The following is a 27,715-nucleotide window of genomic DNA, read 5'->3' on the forward strand; positions in this document are numbered from 1 at the left end:
ACCAAAGAATACAGCTGACTCAAATGCACACAACTTGTGGATTCAGTAGTTGAGAATGAGGTCGTTCTTGGATAGAGTCCCTTCTTGCCTAATTGGAAACAGCTATTGCAGTTTGGGCCCCTTTCTCTTGAATGGGGACAAGCTTCAATTCCAGTTATAGCCCATGAGCAAGAGTGATATTCCCGACAAGCAATTTCAGAGCTTCCAGCAGCTGCTCAGGAAGGCTCTCCTACTTCTATCTGAAAGCACTTCAGATTCCATACCACTTACAAGCATTCGACTAGCTATCAAAATAAAGTGGCATGGAACAGTAGATCACGCATAACAGAAGCAACGTTTTTACAATGTACAGTGTCACGGGAGAGGACCCCTTTAAAATATAACCTTTATTAAATACAATTTAAAAACTTGAAATATGTTTTTTTTAGGACCAGTAGCAAAGGACAAACAAACATGTATCAAGTGAGGCTGATGCATATACACTAGCGGTAGGCTATGTACTATCTTGAGCACCTACAATAGAGGTGCTGACAATAGCCTACAGAACTCTCCCCTTGCACCTATGTAATAATGACTACGGTGCCAGTGTGAACTTGTTTCTGGCAAAGTAAAAGAGGTGATCAATATAAATGTCTCCACCTCTCTGAAAGGGCAAAATCGTGAGTAACCACCCTGCCGGGTAAAAAACGGCAATGTGGGAGGATATTACTCAGCAATCGTATATAGAGATTGCACGACTCTTCATAGGTGTGAGGTGTTGCAATGCTGAAATAGGAGCATTGGAGGTCTGGTAGATAACCCCCTTTGTTTAGGAATATTCAGGACTGGATATACCGACAAAAGTGTGGGGTCTGCACACGACCTGAAGCGGTTCAACCCCTTGTCTGAGAAGCCAACTCCAAATAGAGATAAGGAAAAAGTTTGAGTGGTGAATCGAATTCTGGTTTAAACTCAACATGGATATTGGGTTCAGTAAGTTGGACCAGCAAGTCGGTTTGCTAGAGGTTCAGATATGGTTACAAAATTTAATTCATATTCAGATCTTGGTTCGGTTCGTGGTTCTATGCATTTCGTCGCGAGAGGGACTCATCAGGAAACCATGAAAAAATAGAACCTTTGAAAAGTTTTACAAATGGCTCAAAAGGAGGATGTTTGGAGTACTGGTTGTCTAAAAATGAAAAGCAACACATGTGAGCCTCCAGAACAACTATAAAAAAGGAGAGTAGTATGGAGTAGTTGAAATAAAGTAAAGCACTTAAAAATAAGAGTTTTATAAAAAAAATACTCAAATTAGTAGATTAGAATACTCTCCACTATGCTGTCCCTGTCTGACTGGGTGAAAAACTGGCTAATTGAAGCTCTGATATCTAAAGCCCTAGTGAACAATCTCGCCAAGGCTAGGAAAAATTCCCCATCCCCCATGAAAAATAACAAACAAGGACACAGCCTTAGTGGCAGACTGGAGAGCCGAGACAGATGTAGTCTTTAGCCTTAGTGATAGACTGGAGTGGCTAGTGTACATGCACGTGGGTGATGCCGTTTTCTTGCATCAGCCTCACTTGATACATGTTTGCTTGTCTTTTGCTACTGGTCCTAAAAAAACATATTTAAAGTTTTTAAATTGTATTTAATAAAGGTTATATTTTAAAGGGGTCCCCTCCCGTGACACTGCACACAACCCGTTAGGACTTCCTTCGCCCCTGTGACTTCTTTGTTTTTACAATGTACATTTAAAAATACAAAAATTCTCAGATTTATTTATTTTTTTACAATTTTTAGACAGATTTTCTAAGTAAACAAACTACTCTTGAAATATGAAAGCTCGCTGGACTAAACCAAGAGCAGGGGATTATTTAATCACTAGTGTAAAACAGTTAGAGCCTACAATTTATATAAACATTTCTGTTCAGAGATAAAAAAAATACAAATTTTCACTGTAAAATGTGCTATTAAATAAGTGAGTAAAATACTACTTGAAAAGTAGATAAATATGAACTAACAATTTAATATACAGTTAAAAAACCAAGTGTCCAGGAACTGACACATACTGTATGTACCACCACCTTTCCGATTAACCTATTACACAAAGAAGAATGCAGACAGTCTTCTTACTCATAACTAGATCCTTGCCTACTTTCGGAAACCAATTTAATTACTGTACTTGACGCATTGTTGTGTCGGTGCTGAAGACGATACTACAGCACGATCCGAACACATAAATCACATTACTCTGAGAGCATTCAATAAAGCCACTTGGGCGGACGCAAATATAACAAACTGCACTTAAAATCTATCATATATAAAATCATTCCATGATTTCTTCATTCAGCAAAGAATTGATAAGTCCATTTGACCTAGGAATTTACTTTTTGGGATGCAACTAATAAGGAAAAACACAGTATAATGAACAACAAACTAAATGGATGGCCAACCCCAATGAGATACTTGAGAATTGAGAGTTCTAGTGGTGCAGTTGGATGGCGTCCCCACTTAATTACAATCCATCCCAAGCCGTATTTAAATGGACACTCCTAGATACAATATTGTTCGCACACATGCTCAGATATTTGGCAAGGGTTCAAATAATTTTCTCAGGGATGTCATGTGGCGCAGAGACTTAAGGTAGCAGTATGCAGTCCTAAGCTCTCGCTCACAACCTGAAGGTTGCGAGTTCAATCCCTGCGTGGTTCAGGTTACTGGCTTAAGGTTGACTCAGCCTTCCATCCTTCCAAGGTCAGTACAATGAGTACTTAGCTTGCTGGGGGGTAATAAATAAATTACCTGAAAGCAATGTGGAATAAGTTAGCGCTATACAAATCACAAGTCCCTTCCCTTTCATACCGATTGTGCAAGGTCCACACGGAAAATGCTGGGTTATATGCTACAGTCATGCCGACAATATATTTTAACTAGATTTTAAAATGTATTGATCAGATTTTTGAAATTTGAAAACATTCATAAACTATAGGAATTACCACTCCAAGTGCTCGGGGTGAGTTACCAGCACATCTATGGCCAGAAGCTCAGTTTTAGGGTAACCTTTCGACAAATCTGCCCTATATATTGGCAGCATACCGGTATTACAGGGACATGTCCACTCCGTTAGCTCAAGTAGCACAAAGAAAAAAAATCTTAATAATTGATCACTCTTATTGGCAATATTTGTGCCATTCGGAGGAGTACTATAATGAGCTGTAGTCATACAATATTACTGACCAAAGTAAAAAAATACAAAATGGCAAAAAATAATAAAGCATTTATATGCACATCTGACCACACCACTGACCTTTATTTTACCAACACCTAAAGTAAATTTAGTCACCTAGTCCTTTCATTACATCTACTGTAAGTTCTTCTGCTGTTCTTGTTATGCCTAAACAGGACTTGTCATGAGCTTTGCCATGTAAATCCACCACCAGGTGACCATATTTTCCTAACTAAAAAGGGTGGCTTCACATTTGTATATGGGGAGCAAGAAAGGGGAATCCTCGCAATGGAACAGGCCCGTCTCTGGATGGAAGCGAACAGCACTGGACAGTCCCCATTAACTATAATGAGGTCTGTCCACTTTCTGCCCAGATTTTGGAAGGGAGAAAAAGCGTTGCATGCAGCACTTTCTCTTTTGGTATTTTGAAATGGATATTTAACGGACCTTGATGCAGATGTGAAACCAACCTTAGGGCGCTGTGATTTTTGTCCGGCTGTGTCACGGCCGCAAAGCGACCGAAAATCGCATGAATGAGAGGCAGCTGTGACCAAGACACAGCTGCATCTCCTGTTTATGCGCCCGTTCAGATAGCCCCAGTCCGGCGAGTATATGCTGAGCCTGGGATACCATCGACAGGGGCGGAAGTTTAGCTATGCTAAACTCCCAACCCCTTCTCTCCCTCTCTCCGCCCCTTGCCGGCTGTCTGCAATGAGAGGAGGCAGGACGGGACAGGAGCTAGTTTTCTAAACTTCTGCCCCGTCGTCCCCCTCCCTTTGCTAACAGCCGACAAGAGACAGCTGCACACACACGGACAGACAATAGCATCATTTTTTTTTATTTTTGAGAAAAACTAAATAAATCCATCCTTGTTTTTTGTATTTTATTTCTATGGCATTCAGCATACAGAATAAATGATGTGATAACATTCTCTGGGTCTTTCGGGTTTTGCCATTTTTCTACACTAAAAACACCTTTAAAGACTTTGTGTTGTCGCATTCCAAGAGCCGTAACAATGTTATTTTTACACTAAGCTCTACGAGACCTTGTTTTTCATGGGATGAGCTTTAATCTTCATTGATCCCATTTTTGGGAACATAATATTTTCACTACTTTTTATTCCATTTTTCTAGAGGCAAGATTAACAAAATCTGCAATTCTGGCATGTTTTATTTGTTTTAACAGTATTCACTGTGCAATATATATTAAAATTCATTCTGCGGTACCTTTGATACTGAATTTCATAGGTTTTTTGCAACTTTTTGCACACACAAAAATAAAAAATGTTACGGGTCTTTGAATGCGTCTATAGGAAAAAAAAGTGTAAGGCTGTCTGTCCACGGGCGTTGCGGTATCCCGCGTCGGATCCCTGCCATGTGAGCTGCCGCCCGGGAGCAGGAGCCTGCAGGCAGATCTCCATGGTCAGCCTTATCTCACAGATTGATTCTCCGCTCGTGGATATGGGGGAAGCGCTCTCCATAGCAACGCTTTGGAAAGCGTTCACTGCGTTCCCCGCGGCCGGATTATTGCCTCGGGGAACGCAATTCAAACTCGCCCGTGGACAGGCAGCCTAAAGGTTTTTATCTTCTTGCTGGAGGAGTTATACTTCTTAATGATATCATTTTATAATAAATATGACTGATTGCTTTCTACTTGTTTTTTTGTCAGGAGAGATATGTAAAATTAGCTATTTGTCAGTATATATATATTTTCACATTTTGCATAATGTACAAACTTAATGTGGGTGATAACGAATGCCACGATACCAAATTTGTGGAGAATTTTTCTTAAAAGTGGGGTCTTGAATATATAGATATGAATAGACTTCCCAATCACAACTTATGGCTGCGAAAGTTGGATATTGAAGAAAACAGACCAGAGGAAGATTGATGCTGGAGAAAATTTCTACGAATTCCTGGGACCGCGAAGATCACCAAGTAAACAGTTCTAGACCGGATCAAACTAAAGTTTTCATTGGAGGGCAAAAGTATATAACAGTCTCTCATACTTCGGCCACTTAATGCAAGCCAATTCATTAGAATCATCAATAATGCCTAGAGTGGTCAACAGCCAAAGAAGACCCGGCTGCCAAATACACGCTGAGTTGATACCATCAAAGCCAACACCAACATACAAATGAACAAACTGAAAGAAGCAAAACAGAACCTGAACCGCGTAGAAAGGGCTGATCAGTAAAGTGTCTGACAGTCGGTCCGACTAAACAGATAAAGTTAGTTACCCATTTTTTACACCAACTTTATTTTTGCCCTAGTGTAGGACTTGAATGTCATCACATTTGACCATTTATATAACACATTGCAATACTTCAGTATTGGTGTACTATATTGCCCTGGAGGCCATAGCAACCCATCCCTGGGGTCCAATGGGTGACAGAGGGAGTCTCCTCCCTTTCAGCCTTTTACATGCCACGTTTGCAATTTTCAGGACATGTAAAAGGTTAAAAACAGGTGATCGGCTGACTCTCTGGTACCTGCTGTTAGAGCAGAGGCCTGGATGTCATTAGACAGCTGAACCCCTGCTCCCTCTGACATGGTAGACCCACACCAGGCTTTTAATGCAGGGCTGTAAAAAGGCACATGCATCAGAATAAAGCCCCTGAAAGGCTGTCATAAAAAGGCGTAAGAGTGGTCGTTAAGGGGTTAATGTCAACATTTGACAGTCTCCGCTTTCCAATTTCAAAAAGAGCATCTCTTCCCACAGGTCTGACACGCGTCTTATGAGCATAATAAGGGTGAAACCAGCTTTGCAAAGCAAGACCTCGATTCACCTTTTTTAGTAACCCTGGGCTACCAATGTGGTTCACTTTTTGAGGTACAGGGCAGCCCGCCGAACTATTATGGCGTCATTAATAGGATGCTAGTCTGCATGGTGCACCACAAGTAGCAGAATGCTCTGGCACTTTGTATCTACTCTGTGTAGGAGTATACACCAAGCAGCCACCCCCCTCTATATTAGGAGGTTGTGTCAGTGGCTGTCTCATCGGTGTCCTCAATGTAGAAAGGAAGAACCAGGCAGCATTCATTAAAATCCTCTTCTTTATTGAGAAAACATGAGGAAGCAAGCAGCCACGTATCGACCCTGTGCTCGGGTCTTTGTCAAAGACGATTGGCTTGTGAGCTCAAGTATTTTGGCCAAAATCCAAGTAATACCTCGCATTTATTACGTATTATTCACATGCAGTGCGGCTTTTAAATGCCAGGGGAACCCAGGGTGACAGCACCAATGTGGTTCACTTTGTGAGGTGCAGGGCAGCCCGCCAAACTATTATGGCATCATTAATAGGTTGCTAGTCTGCATGGTGCACCACATGTATTAGAATGGTCTGGCACTTTGTATCTAGTCTGTGCAGCAGTATACACCAAGCAGCTACCCCCCTTTATATTAGGAGATTGTGTGAGTTGCTGTCTCATCGGTGTCCTAAAAGGGGAGTCTGGCTCTCTCATTGGGCATTTTGCTGCCTGCATGCTGAGGTGGTGCACATATTTGCCCTCCTGTATCAGTAAGTATATGGCTGTTTTCAGAGATTATATCCTTTCATACAGGAGTAATAATCATTTATTGAATGGAGGTGGGCCAGAGATCTCTGCCAACCACCTGCCTCCATTCACAGAAAAACAGGCAGTCCTTAGATGAAGGACTGCCTGGTTACACGAGCCGATTACAACTTGGTTTTTAGGACAAGCAACTATTTTCTTGTTCAGTGCCCTGCTGGTGGCCACATCTACACAGGACTATCATCGTTCAAATTCGCTGTTTCCAGCAATTATTTTGGTGTTAACGGCTCTGTTTAAAGGCTACCTTTAGACATCATTAGAAAGCAGATAACTAGTAGGGAGGGATGGTCCAAAGAAGGTTTGTTAGTGGTCTGTACCACATTGGTTTTTGATACTTTAATTTGTTTTTTTACCACAATTGTTATTTTTTCCTTTGTAGGACCCCAGTAAACGATGGATTACAATATTAGTGCACCACTTTTTCACAGTAAGTCTCAGGGTTCTTTAAGTACCAAGTGCTTCTACTCATATCCTGTTCTAATCTCAAATACTTGAATTACAAATCATATCATAACATGTACTTCTAATTTTTTTATAATTAGTACATCTTACTCATTTCCGTTCCTGAAACAATTAGTAGGCTCTTCTACACATTAAAGGGTGTTGTCCTCCCTCCCCCACTAGTCTTGATCAGGGCCTCTACCAATTCTGTAATTGGCACAGAATTATATAATTCATTGTAATAAAATATAATCAAATCTAAGATGAGTTACTCTTACATTGACTCTCCTAAAGTGAATCATTTGAACCACTAATTTGTTGAAAATCTCTAAGGATGACTCTTAAATACTCTCTTATATATTCTCTTTTCCATTAATTCTCAAAAATGCAAGTCCGATTTCCTTCAAAGAAAAATGGCAATTCTACCATTTCCAGTCACCAACTATACAAAATTCAAGAGTGGAACTCACCAATTCTCCTGATCCGATTGGTACAGTACAATTTACACATAGGGTATAGTGCTCCATACTGCATGTCTGAAAGTGGTGGCTATTTTTGACAACCAAGATGGGACCAGGTTGTTAATAAAATCCCACCCCTATACAAATGTTACGGCCATGTGTGCCAAACTTAGATAAGGTGACAAGAGAATATAGTCCTCATCTTACGTTCTTTGTTGTGAACATAAAGGACCCAAGGTAGGCAATTCTGTTCCCTCTGCTTCCAGACAGGTGGATGAGGCCCGAGGCACAGGGGATAAAGTAGGAAGTGCCAGGCCCAGATCCCATAGACTCACCAGAGTGCCCTGGTCCATATGAACTGGAGTTGGCACCAATAGGTTTTTGCAGATGGCAGCCATAGCTACTGTGATTCCCTAAAAAAATAGGACCCTGTCTTATATTAATTTTTGCCCCAAAAGAGGTACAGGGTCTTATTTTCGGGGGATGTCTTATAATACTTACCTAGCAGGCACCATCTGGGTCCCTGCCACTGTTCCCTACAGTTCTGGCAGGCTTTTGTGCAGTTCTCATGCGATGTCTGGGATTGGTTCATTAAGCAATGTTCTGTCAGCTGAACTGCACGGAAGCCTGCCTATTTTCGGGGTAAGGTTTATATTTTAAGCCCACCTCCTGTCCTCACCCCCCAAAAACCAGGGTATGGCTTTTTTTAGGGGTAGGTCTTATTTCCAGGGAAACATGGTAGTATAATCATGCAAACTAATAAAAATAATTTAGGAAATAACAGAATAAGTTTCTGATTTTCATAATATATAGTCTTTGCTGGTAATAAGGATGTAATCAGGCAAACTGAAAGCCTTCAGCTGTTCCATTTAATGGGACTTCGCTCCTTAGAAATCCTCTTGTCCGTTTCTTGGTCAGGAACAAGGTAACTACAAACACTGAGGAATTTTTCTGCAGAAGTCAGTGAAGGGAGCCTTAGATTTGCTGAACTTTACTCTTTTCCTTTCCAGGACCTTTAGGCATGTAGGGCTACAGCTTTTCACACAAGATTGTTCTTGGGAGTACCCCCTTGATCCCAGTCCAACAGCTTTGCTGCTTTTTCTCTCACTGCTTACACCACCATACCTACTTCCCTGCTGCTCTCCTTAAAGTGGCAGACACTATGAAATAGTCCACTGAAACAGACAAAATGGTCCACACAGTACCCCTCTTGCAGCTGTTAAGTTAAGAATTTTGCACATTTAAATGGGAAGTTTCAGTCTAAAACATCAGTACTAGGTGGTGGGCCGAAATTTGGATGGCCTTGTCAAAAGCAGAAGAACTGAAAGTTTTTAGATTCATGTAAAAGTGGTGGTTAAAACTAGTAAACTGCCCTGTGGGATTACCTTTACATTACAAGTAAGATGAACATGAACGATTTTACGAGAAGTGCAGGTAGATCTTATGCATAATATCGGTGCTAAAGATTGCATCAGTTAGTACTGGAAGTTACTCTGGAATAACAATTTCACAAGAAGTTAAACAATTCAGAAAAAAATATATATTTTTTAGGGCCATTCAGGATGACAAAGTGGAAGCAGAGGTTTTAGTTGACAAAGTTTACAAAAGTAATATCAACCGGAAGAGACAATAGCATCCGCATAAGACTATACAAAAAGTTCTGTCTAGGCTTTACAAGGCAAAAACAGCCAACAAATCTATAGGAACCAAAGAGACCTGATAAAATATATAGAGGGAGTCAGGACACAAGGAACTAGAGCTACCGGCGAATAAATAAGTTGAGTAAAGTTCTAGTCTTTATTTGGTAACTGGCCAAGTGCATCAGACTTCAGGTAATTGATTGGAACATAGCAACAAAAAAGTTTAGTTGAAACAATGAGACATAAATCATAATTAGTAAAAATATTCAATGTACTTGTACAAAAATTACACCTTCTGATTTTATAACAAAGGGTAGGCAAACATTCCACTTTCGGGACACTCATGTGTAAATACTTCACAAAACCCATTTGTGGTAGAGTGATTAAACATGAGAAGAGAATTAACTATCCATTAATCAACTATGCTTTTTATTCTTACTAACAAAAATACCTGTTCAAGCACATCTTAAAGATAGGCTACTCTGATGCAACTTTTATGCCAGATTACTCAGTGTGTATGTAATATCAAATATCTGATCAACCCCATTCCACATCTGAAATCTAACCAAATGTACAATCACTCACACAATAGGGTGAATCTCCAAAAGCCAAAAATAAAAAACCCCAAATATTCCAAACCCCAGCAGAATAATCAGTTAGCTGGAGCGCCACACAATGGAAATCTTTGGGCGATGTATACCATATAAAAAAATAGAACATATCTGAAAAAGTTAGATTTCACTAAAAATTTCAGTAGAACACGCTTCCTTTTTAGACTCGCTCATCCCTCAAGAGGAATGGCAGACACTTTCGTCCATGGCCAAGAATTGGCACCTGGCCCAGATAGGCTTCCCATTGACGTTTATTTAGCATACAGCAGAATCTTAATCCCACGGTTACTCTTTCCACAAGGTCATGAAAGTAGATTGCCAGATTCATTTTTTAAGTAACTATTAAAATCCTACCAATACCCTGAATAATGGATCTTATAGATTCATGTCCCTCCTAAATACAGACTAAATCCATCACTAAATAATTAGCAAATGGACTAAACCTGGTTATCCACGATATTATCTATCCTGATTAGTCAGAATTCATACCCGGTATATAAACATCAGATAGCACCAGGAGTGCGCAGATAATGACCCAAACAGGTTGGAAACAAACAAAATTGGGCTCTAGTATCCTTAGATCCCGCAAAGGCCTTTGACTCAATTAAATGGCCCTATCTATTAGAAGTTTTACACAGTTTCAAATTTGGCTACTATTTTGTTAATTGTATTTCCATCACATATAAAATACCTAAAGCTACAATCCCTCTAAATTGACTTTTTCCTTCTTTTAATCTTAATAGAGGAACATGGCAAGGATGCCCTTTGTCACCTCTTATTTGCCATTGCTACTGAACCCTTGCCATTACTAATTAGACGAGACCCAGATTTTCTAGGTAGAACAATTGGTTCAAGGGAAGACCTTATATGCTGACAACATGATTTTATTCCTTTCCAACCCAAAATTCACTTTACCATAAGCCATATTAGGGCTTATTCACATGGCTGTAGACATACAATGCTGCAAGTGTCCCGTAACGTTGTACACATCACAGCCCTTGTACTCTGCAGGCAGAAGCCATGTATGGGCTGTGATTGGTATTGCGCATGCCAGGGAATATGACATCACGGACATGCACAGTGTGACTTTTTTTTTAATTCTCCGTTCTGAACAGAAATTAAGCATGCTTCGATTTATTTCTCCAGCGTATCGATACACAGTGCCAACACACCGAAGTGTATGGACGAGTGAAAGGCCATAGACTTTCATTCACCGCTTATTACGCATGGGAATTATGCAAGTGTAATACATGGTGACAATAAGCCTGTGTGAATGAGCCCTTAATTAGACAAATTTGGAGACTTCTCCGGCTTACTTAGTTGACAGAAATCTATTTATGCCTCTCAAAGAGAAGGGATGGACAATTGGTGAAGAAATATGCCGCCTCGAATGTAGAATACCTAGCAATATATATCAGAGGCTGCTAATATTGATATAATCTGAATGTCACCCTCCTACTGGGTATCGATGGGACAGCTACCCAATACTGAAACCCTTTGATACACTGCTCGTCCACCACTACTCCCTGGTCAGTTTTAGAAAATCAAAGATTATATACTAGAAACCTTTTACCCATAATTTAGCAATTCCAATACGTGACTTTGCCAAAAAAAGGTGACAGGATATCAACTAAATGTGCTCTCTGCTTCAGATCAGGTGGGAAAAACCGAACTGATACACATGTTAACATTAGACACTAGAGTTTTTGGGGTTTTTTTATATAAAAAAAAACTCCTACAGAATGGAATTTTTGCAAAGCCAATGGTTTTCTAACCTGGTGTTGCCAAGCACTATATTAAGGTGGTGGACATTGTATCTTCTGTCAGTTGTTGATACATGCGTCCTAACTCAAGCAGATTTCCATGTTAATTTGCAACTAGCTGAGGATCTTTATTCCATTTATTGCTTTGTACTGTCCAGGATGCATATTAGCCTTTTACTCCCCACTTCTACACGAGCCAACCTAAACAACCAATGACCGTGAATCAGCCAACTCCAATAACCAATTACCGTGAATCAGCCAACTCAAATAACCAATCACCGTGAATCAGCCAACTTAAATAACCAATCACCAGGAATAAGCAAATCCAAACAACCAATTAGGTTGCACATGGTGTGCAATTAGGGAGTAATATAGATATATGCGTCCAGGATGCTTTTGGTATCATGCTAACAAAGTTAGTCACCAAGTAACAAAAGTATGTTAATCGTTTACATGCCTCCACTAACTGGCCTAACTATAGATGATGCCTGGAATGCGGTTGCACATGGGCCCAGGAGCCTTAGGGGGCCCATAGGGCCTCTTTTTTCCATATACGGAGCCCAGTACTATGTATAAATACGCATGAATATGTGTATTTGCCGCATTGTATGTGATCCCCTTGTCTTTAATGAGTGATTTCAGTCCATAAATACAGACAAAAATAAGACATGCTGCTTTTTTATGCAAATCTCAATACACCAATGCAAATCTATGACGTTCTATACTGTCTGTAATACATCTAAAAATACAGACAGAAGATACACTTGTGTGAATGGACAGGAACATCAAAAAAGTGATCTTAGGAACTGTTCACACAAGTGGAATATTTCTGCATCCCACAGCTAAATCTGCTGCTGTGAATGTCAACTTGTTACCCACCTTCATACATGCGGATTTTGGTGCAGAACTCTCAGTATTTTTAGCTGCGATATATGAAAATATTCTGCCTATGTGAAAAGTCCTTAAGGGTGCTTTCATACGGGATGGAATATTCCCCAACAGTGTTGCAGCATATACCTTCCTGCAGAACATTCAGCACCAAAATCTGCCAAAGTTTCCAGGCCAGCGTACTCTGCAACACTGTTGTGGAATTTTCCATCCAATGTGAAAGCACCCTTAGCGTTCCTTGTCTTATCTGGTAAGTACATATCACTTTTATTACTTGCCAACATTAAAATCAAAAATTAAGCAAACAATAAGGAATGTCGATAACTCTCGATATCTTATGGAAAGCCATACATGAAACCATAAGCGACTCGGAAGGGAGGGGATGATAGGGGGCTTTGTCTCAATCAGTAAAATCCTGAGAGCTGCTTACCTATAGTTAGATGCTCATATGCACATTTATAATGCTTGTTCCATTACACAGTTTTCATCAGAGTGAGCGGCCAGATGATTATATTGAGATGTAAATGTGAACTCCATCCAATAAAACCAGGTTTTATAAGGTTAATTAAACCAAACCTGTGTTGTATACATAAGATCCTCCATATACATAATTTAATTAACCATCGGGACACTGATGGTGGCTTGAGGGACTACCATAACACTGGAATACATGCCTTAGCAGCATTTAACTAGTGCTTTAAGCGACATTCTAGTTTTGAGATAAAATTCTGTCTCAGGATTGGAGGGGCAAGGGACTTTATTGGTCAATCATAGAACAGGTATAGTGCATTATCAGTCTAGCACTACATATGCACTGTGAAAATTAAGGCACACTGACCCAAACAAAGAGGTACATTGAGAAATGACTTTGACCAATAGGAACAATCTAGTAAGCACTCAAAATCCTCTTGGATTGAGAAAAGAGTGTTGTGAAGAACAAAAGGAGAGCGCTGGTTGTGGGAGATTCCCTATTGAGAGGAACAGAGGCCGCTGTCTGCAGACCTGACATAAGCTCATGAGAGGTGTGCTGTCTGCCAGGTTCATAGATCATAGATGTGTCCGATCAAGACTCTTCAGTTCTACAGAACACCACCCATTCCTACTAATACATGTATGGACAAATGACACTGCAATAAAAAGGACATTGCACCTATCTACAGAGACTTTGAAGACCTTGGCAGCAAAATGAAAGAACTAGTCTTCTTATCCATTTTCCCAGTGGATGGCCATAAAATGAAGACATGGAAGAGGATTGTAGAGGTGAACAACAGGCTACATCTATGGTGCCGTCAGGAAAGATATGGATTTATAGTCCATGGAGTGAATTACTTATATGATGGACTGCTTGCTAGAGACAGGTTGTACCTAAGAAAGACAGGAAAGCATATATTTGGCAGCCACCTTGCTACACTCATCAGGAGAGCTTTAAACTAGAACAATATGAGTAGGGAAGTGAAAGGCCAGGCAAAAATATACAGCGAATGAATACAATTGAGAACCTTGTAGAAGTGGAAAGACGGAACAAAAATAAAAAAATGAGAAGGAAAGTAGAGGAGTAAAGGTGCATTTAGACACAAAGATGATCGCTCAAAAGCTTGGCTTTTGAGTAATCATTTTGCATAATCTACTAATTGGTATTAATGTCTATTAGTACCAATTAGTAGCTAGTGAACTGCCAGAAGCTGAATTTATTCAAAGGACCAACAGCTGTTCTCTGAATAAGGGCTCCAACCCACTTGCGTTTTTTTTTCACGCGTTATAGCTTGCTTTTTTTTCATGCCATATGGGCTCCTGCACACTTGCGTTTTTTTCACGCGTTATAGCTTGCCTTTTTTCATGCTATATTGCTGCTTTTTTTTACACGATTGTCAATGGGACTTTCTAATGTTAAAAACGCTTTGCAAGTTGGTGCGCTTTTAACATTAGAAAGTCCCATTGACAATCACGTAAAAAAAAAAGCAGCAATATAGCATGAAAAAAGGCAAGCTATAACGCGTGAAAAAAACGCAAGTGGGTTGGAGCCCTAAATTCTCTTTGCTCTGCAGCACTGATTAAAGCTGAGACAATGTAATCAGCTGTTATCAGCGGTCCTCGGGCAGAGCACAGTGTGCTGTCTATCTTATGAGCTGTTCTGCTGAACAACGGATTTCAAGCTGAACTGAAGTCCATTGTTCAGCAGAAAACTTTACATGCAACGATTATCGCTCAAAAGCTATCTTTTGAGCGATAATCGTTGTGTCTAAATGGGCTTTAAGAGACACCGATCACAAACTAAAATGTTCCTACACAAATGCACAGAGCATGGGAGACAAACAAAGGGAAATGGAGCTCCTAACATAGGAAGAGAAATATTATGTCATAGGCATCACGGAAACATGGTGGGATGATAAACATGATTGGAATACAAGGCATACAACCGTTTTTTATAAGAAACAGACCTAATAAAAGAGGAGGAGATGTTTCATCGTATGTTGGGAAAACATTCATCTCTACAGAGATTCAAGCTTCAGAGAATGGTAGTTCTGTAGAAACTGTTTGAGAATACTAGGAGAGAACAGAAAGGACACCATTGTACGCATTTACTAGGGTCACCTGGACAAGCAGAAAATATGGATGAACTCTTTCTATAACAGATGGCCAAATTCTTAAAAAACTACAACCGTAATCATAAGAGATTTTACCCAGAGAATCTCTCTCAGGCAAAAGTACAGGGTCCAACAAATTATTATCTTCTCTTGCTGACAACTATATCTTCCAAAAATATAGAAAAAAAAACAAGGGGCTCTGCTATCTTGGACCTAATTCTTACTAACAGGAAGGAAATGGCCAATGAAGTAGCAGTGGCTGGGACCTTAGGAGGCAGTGATCATGTTATCCTTGAATTTTGGATGAGAAGGAGAGGAAGACATGAGACGACTAAGGCCTCTCTCACATAGGCGTTGCTGAAAGCGCCGTGATTCAAATCATTGATGAGGAGCATTAAACGCCCTAAAATAGAAAAGACTGTGCTTGAAAATCGCAGGGCTTTTCAAACAGCTGTCTGAGGCTGTGTGAGAGACTCTATTGAAAACAATGGGAGCCTCTTACAGAGTTCAGCTGAAAATAATGTCTGTGTGAGTGAGACCTTAGACTTTAAGGTTGGATTTCAAAAAAACTGATTTTAATGGACTCAGAAGGAGGGTAGAAAGGATCCAATGGATGTATGTTCTTACGGACAGAAATGTCCAAGAAGGATGGGAAATTTTGTGAAAGGAGATTCTCAAAGCACAATTGTTAACAATCCCTAAAAGAAGGAAGAACGGGGAGCTTTTAAAAAGACCAGGATGGATGAACCAAAAAACTTAAACACATGCTAAAAAGGAAGAAAAAAAAGTTCCAATGAAAATAGCGGGCATATCTAAAGCAGAATATAATGCAGTCAGTAGAAACTGGAGGGCTGAAAATGAATTGAGGCCTGCAAGAGAGGCCAAAAGCAAAAAAAAGTTTGGGGGTATGTCAAAAGGAAAATGGAAAAGTCAAAGATGCTATAGGTTGTTTACAGTATGAAAACTGTGAATTGTTTAAAAATGATGTTGAGAAATTACATTTCTATTTCGTATTATTTTTCTCTCAAAAAGTAAGTATAATATCGATTGATCTTTTCTGTGCTATTGAAAGAATAAAAGAATGCAGCTATCCATAAGCAGAGAAATGGTGAGGGAACACTTAGCTAACTTACATGAATTCAAGTCTCAAGCTCCAGATGAATTACATCCCTGGACACTAAAAATAGCAGTAGAGATAATTACTGAACCACTCACCCTAATCTTTAAAAATTCCTGGAGAACAAGACTCATCCCAGTAGATTAGTGAAGGGCAAATGTTGTCCCCATCTTCAAAAAAAGGAAGATGGTGGACCCAGGAAATTACAGGCCTATGAGCCTGACTTCTATAACAGGAAAGAGCTTTTAAAAATGTAAACGGCATGCATGTCAGTGCTAGGATGGGAATGGGATAATTAACCAGAACCATCATGGGTTTGTAACAAACAAGCCATTCCAGATGAATCTAATTTCATCCTCTGACAATCACCGACTGGGTTGATCAGGGAAATGCAGTAGATATAGTATATCTTGACTTTAGTAAAATATTTAACAAAAAAATCTCATACCATCCTTATTGAAAAAAAAGACCAAATATGGGATCAACAAGACAAATGTTACGTAGATTCAAAATTGAGTGAACGTCCTCAAAGAGTGGTCATTGGTGGTTGCACATCCAACTAGAAGAATGTTTTAAGTGCGGTACCACAAGGCTCTGTCCTGGGCCCAGTGTTGAACAATATTTTAACATGATCTAGTAGACAGAATTAAGGAAAAACTGATCAAATTTGCAGACAACACAAAGCTAGGAGAGTAAGCTGACACTAGAGAAAGAGGATTCAGAGAAGAGAGAAAGAAGATCTAGACAAGATTGAACAGTGGGCAGTGAGTAACAGAATGGTATTTAACAGGGAGAAATGCAAAGTCCTACATCTGGGCAAAAAAAAGAAAGCAAACACATACAGAATGGGAGGAATTGAGCTAAGCAGCACTTGTGAAAAAGATTTGGTTATACTAATAGACAACAGACTGAACATGAGTAAAAAGTGTGATGCAGCAGCAAAAAAGGCAAACACAATTATGGGATACATTAAGAGAAGAATAGAATCTAGATTATGTGAGGTAATTATCCCCTTTACTATTCCTTGGTGAGACCTCATCTGGAATACTGCATCCAGTTCTGCGCACCTCAATTTACAGGGGGGAGGGGGAAGAAATATCTGAAGGGCTGTCGCAATGAAGAGGAATCAGCCCTATTCTCATTTGCAAAATGAAATATTAGAAGCAATGAGATGAAATTGAAAGGGGCAGACACAGATTAGATATTAGAAAAAAACTTTTTGACAGTGAGCGTGATCAATGAGTAGAACAGGTTGCCACAGGAGGTGGTGAGTTCTCCTTCAATGGAAGCCTTCAAACAGAGACTGAGCAGACATCTGTCTAGGATTATTTAGCGAATCCTGCACTGAGACGAAGGTGGGGCCCAATGACCTTGGAGGTCCCTTCCAACTCCTCCCTTCTATAATTCTAGTACTCCCACATAGCAGAAATGTGTATTTTCTGTAGTAGAAAATTCCGCAAAAGACAGTCAAAATCTATACCATTAGTGCAGATTTTGACTTAAAACCAACTGCGTATCTACAGCCACAATGCTCCCCTTCACTTTGCAATTCTTCGCGCTGTCAGCACACTGCTTTAAGTGAGCACAGAGCCACTGGTCACTAGTACATCACCTAACCAGCAGTGTAGCATTCACTAGAAGTAGTCGGGTGCTGGGATGCGCTTCAGTCTCTACTTGAGGGCTTCCATTGAAGGAGAACTCACCACCTCCTGTGGTAGAATAAAGAAAAAAACAAAAACTTACATGTCTGCACTATACAGCATGGGCCTGTTCCACATATCACTTGAGCACTGTAGCCACTTCAGGCAGCTACTTGGCAGGGGTTCTGAGAGGCAAACCTCCACCAATCTGATATTGATGACCTATTCTAGGGTTAGGTCATTAATATCTTAGGCTTGCATAACCCCTTTAAAAAAAGAAGTCAGACATGCATGTGTGAGTCAGAAGTAATAGCTGCTGCCCAAACGATCCATCTTATGTGTACAGCTGGTATAATTTATGAACATTTTTCTGTAACAAACTTTATTGCATGTGTATCCATAATGTAAGCATACAGAACAGCCAGCAACTTATTTAGACTACTGTCACGTTAGCACATGTGTCAGCTGGGTCTTCCCCTTTATAGCAGATGCTCAGTAGATAGAAATTTAAAATCTAAAGCTCTACTAATAAAGATCTATTTTATTTATGCACCAAGTTTATCAAAAAGGCGCACATATTTAGTCAGCCACAGCTAGAAACACATTTCTTTCTACAGCACAGGAATGACAACTCCAATATTTTCTTCCAAAAATACATTTGCCACAAATTTTGACAAAGTCAGTTTTACGCACAAGTGATAAAAGACAGCCAAAGTAGTTCTTAATCTGGCATCTGCATCATTTTTTTGGTGCTGATCACCCATTTTCTCATGCATTTTTACAGATGTGCCGCAGTGACCTTCATGAATGGGGCAGTGTACAAACTAGACATTACCTACAGTTGGAAGACGATTTTCTAGTCTTTTCTATGCTACAAAGTCCTTTGTCACACTTCGCTTTGGGACCTTTCACGCAGAATGGAGTATTCCGGAACAATGTAATTGCATATGCCGACCTTGACTTCTGCACCAAATCCGCTCTGCTAACTGCGGAGTTGCCAACCTGATGCTAATGCAGGTTTTTCTATGTGTGTATACCTGCATATGTACAGCATATGTGTAGGTTATGCGTGCATAAAAAAAAAATTAAATGCAAGCAGGAAAAACAGCCTAGAATGATGTTCTTCCTCTTTTTCTTTAATTCATTAGCATATTTCCCAGTAACATGAATGAAAAACGCAACTGCTACACCAGTATTATACGATATATACTATACCAGCATTGCGTATTATACGCAACCATAGAGAACAATAGGGCTCTTATGCAAGTGATAAAATAGAGCATGCTGCGAATTTTTTTTATTTTTACGTGCGTGACAAATGTAATAACTATTTACTTTGACTCACTATTCACCACCTATTACGTATTTCAGGTATTACGCAGTGAAAATACACCCGTATGAATAAGCCCCGCAGACAGTTCAATGTTATCCCTATGAGGCTTGAATTCCGCACCTGTTTAATTGCGCACATCTTTACTGCAAATCCGCAAGATTGAATTCAGTAGCAAAAAAGTTTTCCATTATGTAATTAAAAACATTTGTTGCAGATTTCTAACATACAGGGGATGTCATTCTGCAATTAAAGTCAACAGAAAAAGTAAATAGAAAAGTTTCTATTTAGTCACTCCATAGTTAAACATGTAGCAAAATCTGCAACATATTGACAAACTCCCCATCTGCGCTGCCGACAATCCCATCCAGCTCCCTGCAGGGTCCCTTATGTGGAGCCATAGTTCTCATATAAGACAGCGGCAGGAAAAGCAGAAGCAGAGAGATAAGTGTCGACTAGTAACGATCCCCCAGCCGCAGGGGGACAGGAAGCCCTGCGGTGTACGCGGTGCTGGACTGCGCCGGCACTACTGCTGAGGACAAGTTGTTCTGCCCCACTACATACAGAACAGCCACTGTCTGAAGGCACCGCTGCGCTGTATACCGCAACCACTTACCTACCACTGACAGTACTCACCTCAGTGGTGGAAGAAGGGAGCTCCGAGCATCTCCCCTATATCACAGCACTATATATAAAGCTTAGTGATGGAGACAATCAATGACATACACTCACCTGTACTCTTCTCTCTCTCTGCGTACAAATGTCAGGCAGGGAAGTAAAAGTTCAAACTACAATTCCCAGCATGCTTTGCTACCACTTAAAGAGAAGTTTCAAATAACTTTATCTGCAACTTTTCCTGTTTTCGAGAGTACACTGGATCTATATGCAAGTGCTCCCCTTGCTGGCAGCTATGTGTTTCATTGTATGACTATTGCTTAGTGAAGCTTGTGAGGCTCTGTGCAGGAGACAATACACAGCAGCTGTTATATTTGGGAGTAGTTTTAGTCTATTGTATATAGGTTATATAGCACCATCATCCCTTGTAGAACTGTGTATTGTATATTATCACATGCATCTCTGACATGTAGATTTTTTCCCCAATGTCCTGTCCATGGCCCTGACAAGTGTTTCATGTTGTCCAATTCCTCTGTTAATGTGCCTAGAAATGTATAACTATTGACAACTGGGTGATGCTAGTTTACTTTTTCGGGGGTTGAGTCCCTATATATTCTGTCAGTCTAATATGCTTACAGTATGAGGCTGTGTTGGGACTCACCCTCTTGTAAACGAGAACAGTAAGGGCTTCTGTCCATGGGCGATGATTCGCTGGTGGTAAATCGCCAGCGAATCACGCTGTCTGCAGCTTTCCATAGCGTTGCTATGGAAAGTGCAGGGCCGGCATCAACGAGTGGCGAATCATAGCGATTCTCTGCTCGCGGGATCTAAGATCTAAATCACGTCATGCCACGATTCTCCGCGGTGAGCCTATCTGTCAGATAGGCGCAGCGCGGAGAGCTGTCAGCTCTCACCTGCTCCCGGGTGGCGGCTCCCGTGGCGGAGATCTGCCACGGGATATCGCTACGCCCGTGGACAGGCAGCCTAAGGGACCTTTCATACAGGACAGAATGTTGAGCCACAACCTGGGAAAATATGCCCCTCTGTAGAATATTCAGCACCAAAAACTGGACTGCTAACTTGCGGATTTTTGTGCAATTCCACATTAAAATCCACAGTTAACAGTGCAGATTTTGGTGCGAAATTCTGGGACGGCATATTCCTGCTGTGGCATACTCCATTCTGTGTAACATAGCTTGCTGTTACATGCAGTGTTTCTCCCCAGAGGAGCATGCATGGCCTTATAAGTCTCCTCCCGACCCACCTAATAGACCTCTCACTAGCCAAGCCAGAAACCTACTGCACACTGATGAGGGACAAAAACTCCAACACAGCTGTCTGTATATGGATTCTGGCTTGGTTTTCAATTCCCAAACATTGTTACAAAGACCTGTATAAAGCAGGAATCCAATAGGTGGCGCTGCAGAGGTATTGTTCCATCTTCCTTATTTGCAAATATATTGCCCAGAGTAGCATGCATGGCCTTATAAGTCTCCTCACTAACCTTCTAGGTCCATGGTGGCGAACCTATGGCACATGTACCAGATAAGGCACACAGAGCCCTCTCTGTTGGCACACATGCCGATCCCTGCTCACCACGGTAGTGAATGCCGGCCTGGGTGCTGCAGCTCCCCGGCCAGTAATCACTCAGTGGCGCTGTTAGCGGCTTGTGTGCATCGGGGATCCTCCTGCCCTAACCTCTCCTCCTTAATTCGACAGGAGGAGAGGAGAAGGAAGGATGCATCCGGACACACACACTTCCGACAGTATGGGTACCTGCAGCAGCACTGAGAGGAGGTGTACGGCGCTTAGACTACAAGTAGGAGGTAGGTATATGGGTTTTGGGGGTGCGCTATTACTACTGGGGCTGATATAGGGGACACTATTAGTAATAGTGTCCCCTATATCGGCCCCAGTAATAATAATATTACTACCGAGGTCACTATGGGGGACACTATTGTTGATGGGGCTACTGTGGGGCTCATTATTTCTACTGCGGCTACTGTAGTGGACACTATTAATTCTGGAGCTGCTATAGGGGTCACTATTACTACTGAGGCCACTGTGGGGGTCACTCTTTCTACTGGGGCTAATATAGGGGATAATATTACTACTGAGGACACTTTGCACATGGCAGCATGCATCAAGCTGACTTAGGGTATGTATACACATGGCAGAAATGCTGCGTAATGTCCGCAGCATTTCCGCATCCAAAAAATAGCCAAAATCCACACCATTGGTGCCGATTTTGACTGGAAATCAGCTGCGTACCTGCAGCTGATTTCATACTATGCGGTGTTCCCCCTCTCCTCCTCCGAAGGCTTCCCACAGTCAGCACTCCCTGGCTTCCGGTTCCTAGTGGCCTAGTGATGTGCGGCGCCATTGGTTAGGTGAGGCCCCTATAGGCCATTGGGAACCAGAAGCTGGGGAGCGCCAACAGCGGGAAGCCTACGGAGGAGGTGAGGGGGAACACCGCATAGTATGAAATCAACTGTGGATAAGCAGCTAATTTCCAGTCACAATCTACACCAATGGTACTCCAGTGCTCCAGCTAGGAAAAATAGAGATAGAGGAAAAAAATAGAGTTTGGAGCAAAACTCGGTGGAAAGGTGATAAGCCAATGGGGCTCTAGAATAATAAGTGTTTGGAATGGTAGAGGTGCTGCCTGCCAGAAAACGCTCCACCTAAATGTGATGAGGAGAAAGGAAAAGGCTGGTGCAAAAGGCGCAACGCTCTAAACTAAGTAAAACTGGAGGTCATCGATACGGTAGTGAAGAACTTCTCTTTTATTGGACAATGTGAAAAGCCAGCAAGTGAAAATGCTTTTCGAGGTATGACCCCCTTCATCAGTTCAGCTGGATTAGTACATACAAACAATTAGAGACCTGGGGGTAAAACTGTTCCAAACGTTTGTGGAAATCCCAGAAGTCCTGTGAGCAGTAGGGGATTGGAGTAAAAGAAGAAGTTCTGCAGCCCTATTGAAATCAATTCAATGTATATGGCACGCTTAAATATATCTGTGTGTAGGAACCCTTAGTTTTATTTACACATTTCAAAGTCCCAAAAAACCCTTTGGATGCCCAGCCATTTTTCATTTTTTCCATTTATTTTTTTGTTTTTCATCTTTCAATAGCTGTAACTTTTTTCGTTTTCCGGTGACATGACCATATGAAGTCTTGTTTTTGCAAGTCCTATTAGTAATGGTACCATTTAATGTACCATATAATGTACTGAAAAACTTCTAAAAACTTTCAGTGTGGTAAAAGGGAAAAAAATATGATTGCTCAAGTGTGCTTTAGGGCTGATGACAACGGCCGGATTTCTGCCGTGTTTTACTTGGCGGAAATTCACAACGTTATGCTGCAGCTATTGGGTTCTATTGAACCTAATAGCTCAATGTTCACGCTGTGGAATTCCGCAGCATGAAAGAAACCGCAGCATGCTCTAATTGCTGCGGAAAAACGCCCGACCAGCCTCCACTGTAGTCAATGGAAGCCGGCCGTCACACTATACTTCCGCTGTGAGCACATCGTGTGATTACACGTCCCCGGCCGCGACATCCCGCACTGCCGGCATGTCACACGCTGTACTGCACATGCGCGTTGGCTCAGCAGGCGGGACGCGCATGGCGGATCCAGAGTGGTCAGTATGGGGTCTTTGGGGGGCTCCAATGCGATATTCCGCTGGCGGAGTCCGTAACGGCCGTGGGCATGAGGCCTTAGGTTTAGTTTTTACAGCATTCCCGTGCGGTAAAAATGACTAAAAATCCACTATCTCGTCACATGCTTTGATCTCTGTGTTCACATTTATGTTGGAGGCTCAGTTCAGAGCCGGTGCAAAATCGTGCCCTTTTGTCTGGTAAGATGCCAGGTGACACAGGGAGTGTCTAGTGAGAATTGACAACTGAATTGTTTCAATTACACTGGGGAACAAGAAAAACATTTTTTCATGATACCTGGAATTTTAGACTTTATTTTTGGTATTTTTATGCCACTGATTCTGACAATACCATCCATTTTGTTCTAGGAGATCTAGTTTTTGACATATTCCTGTTGTCATTATCAATTTTTGTTATATTAAGACAGCATTTGCTTACTATTAGCAAATATGATACATATTGCCACCATTGGGCATATTGCCATATTGCCATCAAACTTGGGTGAACGATTTAATGAGGAAATAAGGACCGTGGAAGAACAGTAATGTGGACAATGGGATACGTATATGATGGCGGACTACTGGTGATACATCCTGCGCGAATGTCCAGGAATATCTCATTGCAGGAAAACACAAAAATACATTGTTTCAACAACATGTCTCAATGAAGAAACTTTTGTTTTATTCATATTCTAGGCTTCTTGGAATTTACCTTTGTACCTTCCGCTTTTGATTGGCAGTCATTACATGTATAATACAATATGTGTACATGTATATATTTATAGGGACATATGTCATATCTTGATAAGCAGACCTGATGGAGAAATACTAATGTCATTTTCAGAATCTATGACCCCAAAAAGTTCTAACATCTCAGTCACCAAAAATTGTGTTCCTCATTGTTATTATTAAAGGGGTTGTCCCGCAAAAGCAAGTGAAGTTAAGCACTTCTGTATGGCCATATAAATGCACTTTGTAATATACATCGTGCATTAAATATTGGCCATACAGAAGTTATATACTTGCCCCCCCCCCCCCCCGATGTTGGCGTCCCCGTCTCCATGGCTCCGACAGAAGCCTTCTTCTGCACATGCGCAGACCAGCTGTGCGGTGCGGGCACGCTGGAACGGCCCCTTTAACGGGACAGAAGAGGCAGACTGCGCAAACGCGTCTAATCGAGGCAGAAGAAGGCTTCGGTCAGCGCCATGGAGACGGGGACGCCAACACCGGAGGGGGTAAGTGTATAACTTCTGTATGGCTCATATTTAATGCACGATGTATATTACAAAGTGCATTAATATGGCCATACAGAAGTATATAACTTCACTTGCTCTTGCGGGACAACCCCTTTAATTGTTATTTAGTCAGTGAGCGTTGAATCTATAAGGGCTCCCTCACATGAGCATGTTAACACAGCGCACTGAGAGCGTATCTCCTGGACAGGAGTACACAGCAGTATGCAATGCATTGCTGCGTGCCGACAATCCCCATACACTATCTTGCCGTGTATGTGTGCATAATACGCACAAAGATAGGACATGCTGAGATCTTTTATGCGCTCTGTATGAGAGGCAAAATTTAAAGCAATGAAAATGATGTAAAGAAAGTAATGTATTACTCGTGCAAAACCCTCATGTGTAATCCACACTTGTGTGAGAGTGCCCTAAGCCACAGGTTCTGGGCTGGATAATCACATGGAGTGGTTCAATGGTTGGTGTGTTTTGATCAGACATACAGTATATTATGATTATACAGCTAAACAGCTTCCAGTCAATGAAGCAGTTTACTGTAAATGTGCCTGTGTCTATGAGAATATTCACAGCCCATCAACTATCATTAGCTTCAGAGATTGACAAACCTTCCCTTTATCTTACAAGATGGGAGAGGCTGCTTTATGTCTTCCAATTTCTGTGCCTACGAGCCTTAACTTGCCTTTATTGGCAGATTTTTCCCAAGAAGTCAGCTATAGAACTAAATAAGCCCTCGGGCATTTTTCGCTCCATTGATCAGGATATACTGGTCTAACGTAACAGTACAATCAATTCACAGATTAGAGCCTATTTACTGGTGCCGTGTTTTGCCTGAGATCCAGGAGTGGCACTCACCCTCTTTCTCAGGGGTGCAGCAGTGCTGTTATCAGCTGGGCAGGTGATAATAACACTCTTGACTGCTCAGAAGCATACTAGTCAGAAGCAGCTGGGTTCACACGGGGCGGATTTGCCGCGGAAATTCCATGCAGAATTCCGCCGCGGCAAATCTGCCTGCGGCCGCTAATCCCGGGATTAGCCAGCCATTTTCGTTTTTTCCTCCCCCCTTTAAAAAATCGTAACTCCTTTATTTATCCATTGACGTCGCTGTATGAGGGCTTGTTTTTTGCAGGACGAGTTGTATTTTTATTGGTGCCATATAAAGTACCATAAAATGTACTGAAAAACTCTTAAAAAATTCTAAGTGGAGTAAAATGAAAAAAACGACATTTCGCCATCTTTTAGTGCGTCTTGTTTCTGCGGCGCACAAGCGGCAACAATAACAACATGATAACTTTATTCTATGGATCGGTATGATTACTATGATACCAAACTTGTATAGTTTATTTTTTACTATACTTTTTTTCAAAGACATTTTTTTCAATTATTTTCTGCCGTCATTTTGTGCGCGCAATAACTTTTTTATTTTTCCATCGATGTAGTTGAGCTAAGTCTCATTTTTTTGCGGGATGTCCTGTAGTTTCTGATAGTACCAATTTGGAATACATACGACTTTTTGATCGCTTTTTATTGCGTTTTTTCTGGGAGACAGGGTAACTAAAAAAGTGCATTTCTGGCGTTCTTTATTTTTTTTTTGGACGACGTTCACCGTGCAAGAAAAATAATGTACTACTTTGATAGTTCGGACTTTTACGGACGCGGCGATACCAAATACATATTTTTAATGTATTATTTAGATTTTTTAATAATAGATATGGCTAAAGGGGGGTGATTTAAACTTTTACACCTTTTTTTTGTCAATTAAAAAAAACTTTATTGATTTTTTTTTTTTATATTACTTGGGGACTTTAAGATGCAATGCTTTGATCGCTCCTGCAGTATGACGTAATGCTATAGCATTACGTCATACTGCTTTTTGACAGGCAGTCTATCAAGCCACCCCACGGGGATGGCTTCATAGGCAGTCTGTTAAGGCAGCCCTGGGGCCTTTCATTAGGGGGATTTAAATGCCGCTGTCAGAATTGACATTTAAATGGTTAATAGCCGTGATCGGCCTCGCGGCTATTGCCCGCAGGTGTCAGCTGTTATAAACACCTGATGCCCGCACTGTATGAAGAGAGGTTGTGTACGTCATTGTTTGTGAAGGGGTTAAAGGGAACCTTTCAGCGCTTTCAACCCTACAAAACTGGCTATAGCAGCAGAATACTGAATTACACCACTTTCCAAAAATGAGTTTGTTATCTTTCCATTAGAAAGCATTCCTGCAGAAAATGTATTTTAAAATTTGCCACGCCGCCTGCTGATGTCTGCTGTCCGGTCCGGTGGGAGAGCTCAGAACTTCTCTTCTGGCTGGAGTTCATAGCATAAACCCGCCCAACTGTGCTGTTTTGTCTTATGTCATCCATTCGTGGATCAGTACATGTGCAGATAGGCATGACGAATCTGCCTAAAAAAAGAAAAAAAGAGCTGCACATGCATTTGTCATGGGACCTATGCATGCCATCAGCAAAAAATAAAAATAAAAAGTTAACACAGCCTATAGTAACTGTGAGAACATAAAGAACTGAAGACCCAAGTTTCCCAACCCTACCCACTAGTTTGACAGCATTAGTAAGTGTGTGGAGCAGTGGCCAATCCTTACAGCTGCTGCTCTATGCAACTCTATTGTAGAAGAGGAAACAACCAAACTCAGATATACTTCAAAAGTGTGGAAACACCCATATAGAATTAAAACAGTTTGGCTGGCAGTGAAGGGGTAAACCTACTAGGCCATGTAACCAATATGATGGCTATTTTGAATGCCACCCTCTTGGATTCAACTCAAATTTTTCCAATAGAAAGGTAGGTGTGTGATAGATCAAAAAAACAATGTGCTTCATTTTAACATAACATTTTTCATTCTCATGCTAACACAGTGATTTTTTTTCATTACATGTAATGTGATGGATGGCGTTATGTCAAGCAGAATGCCTAGAGATT

At 41.0% G+C, this 27,715-nt stretch overlaps 1 protein-coding gene across 2 annotated transcripts in view; it reads right to left on the reverse strand.

Annotated features, from left to right (window-relative positions):
- PLA2G4A (phospholipase A2 group IVA) overlaps positions 1–20,130 on the reverse strand; it is an 83,664-nt gene extending 63,534 nt beyond the window's left edge. The window contains exon 1 of one of the 2 annotated variants that reach the window (XM_066597080.1): positions 19,989–20,130. The gene's annotated coding sequence lies outside the window, so the exon portion shown is untranslated. The other variant, XM_066597079.1, reaches the window with a different exon arrangement.
- Positions 20,131–27,715: the final 7,585 nt, after the last annotated feature.

The sequence above is a fragment of the Eleutherodactylus coqui genome, chromosome 3 (genome assembly GCF_035609145.1).
Source record: "Eleutherodactylus coqui strain aEleCoq1 chromosome 3, aEleCoq1.hap1, whole genome shotgun sequence".
NCBI classification, from domain to species: domain Eukaryota; kingdom Metazoa; phylum Chordata; class Amphibia; order Anura; family Eleutherodactylidae; genus Eleutherodactylus; species Eleutherodactylus coqui.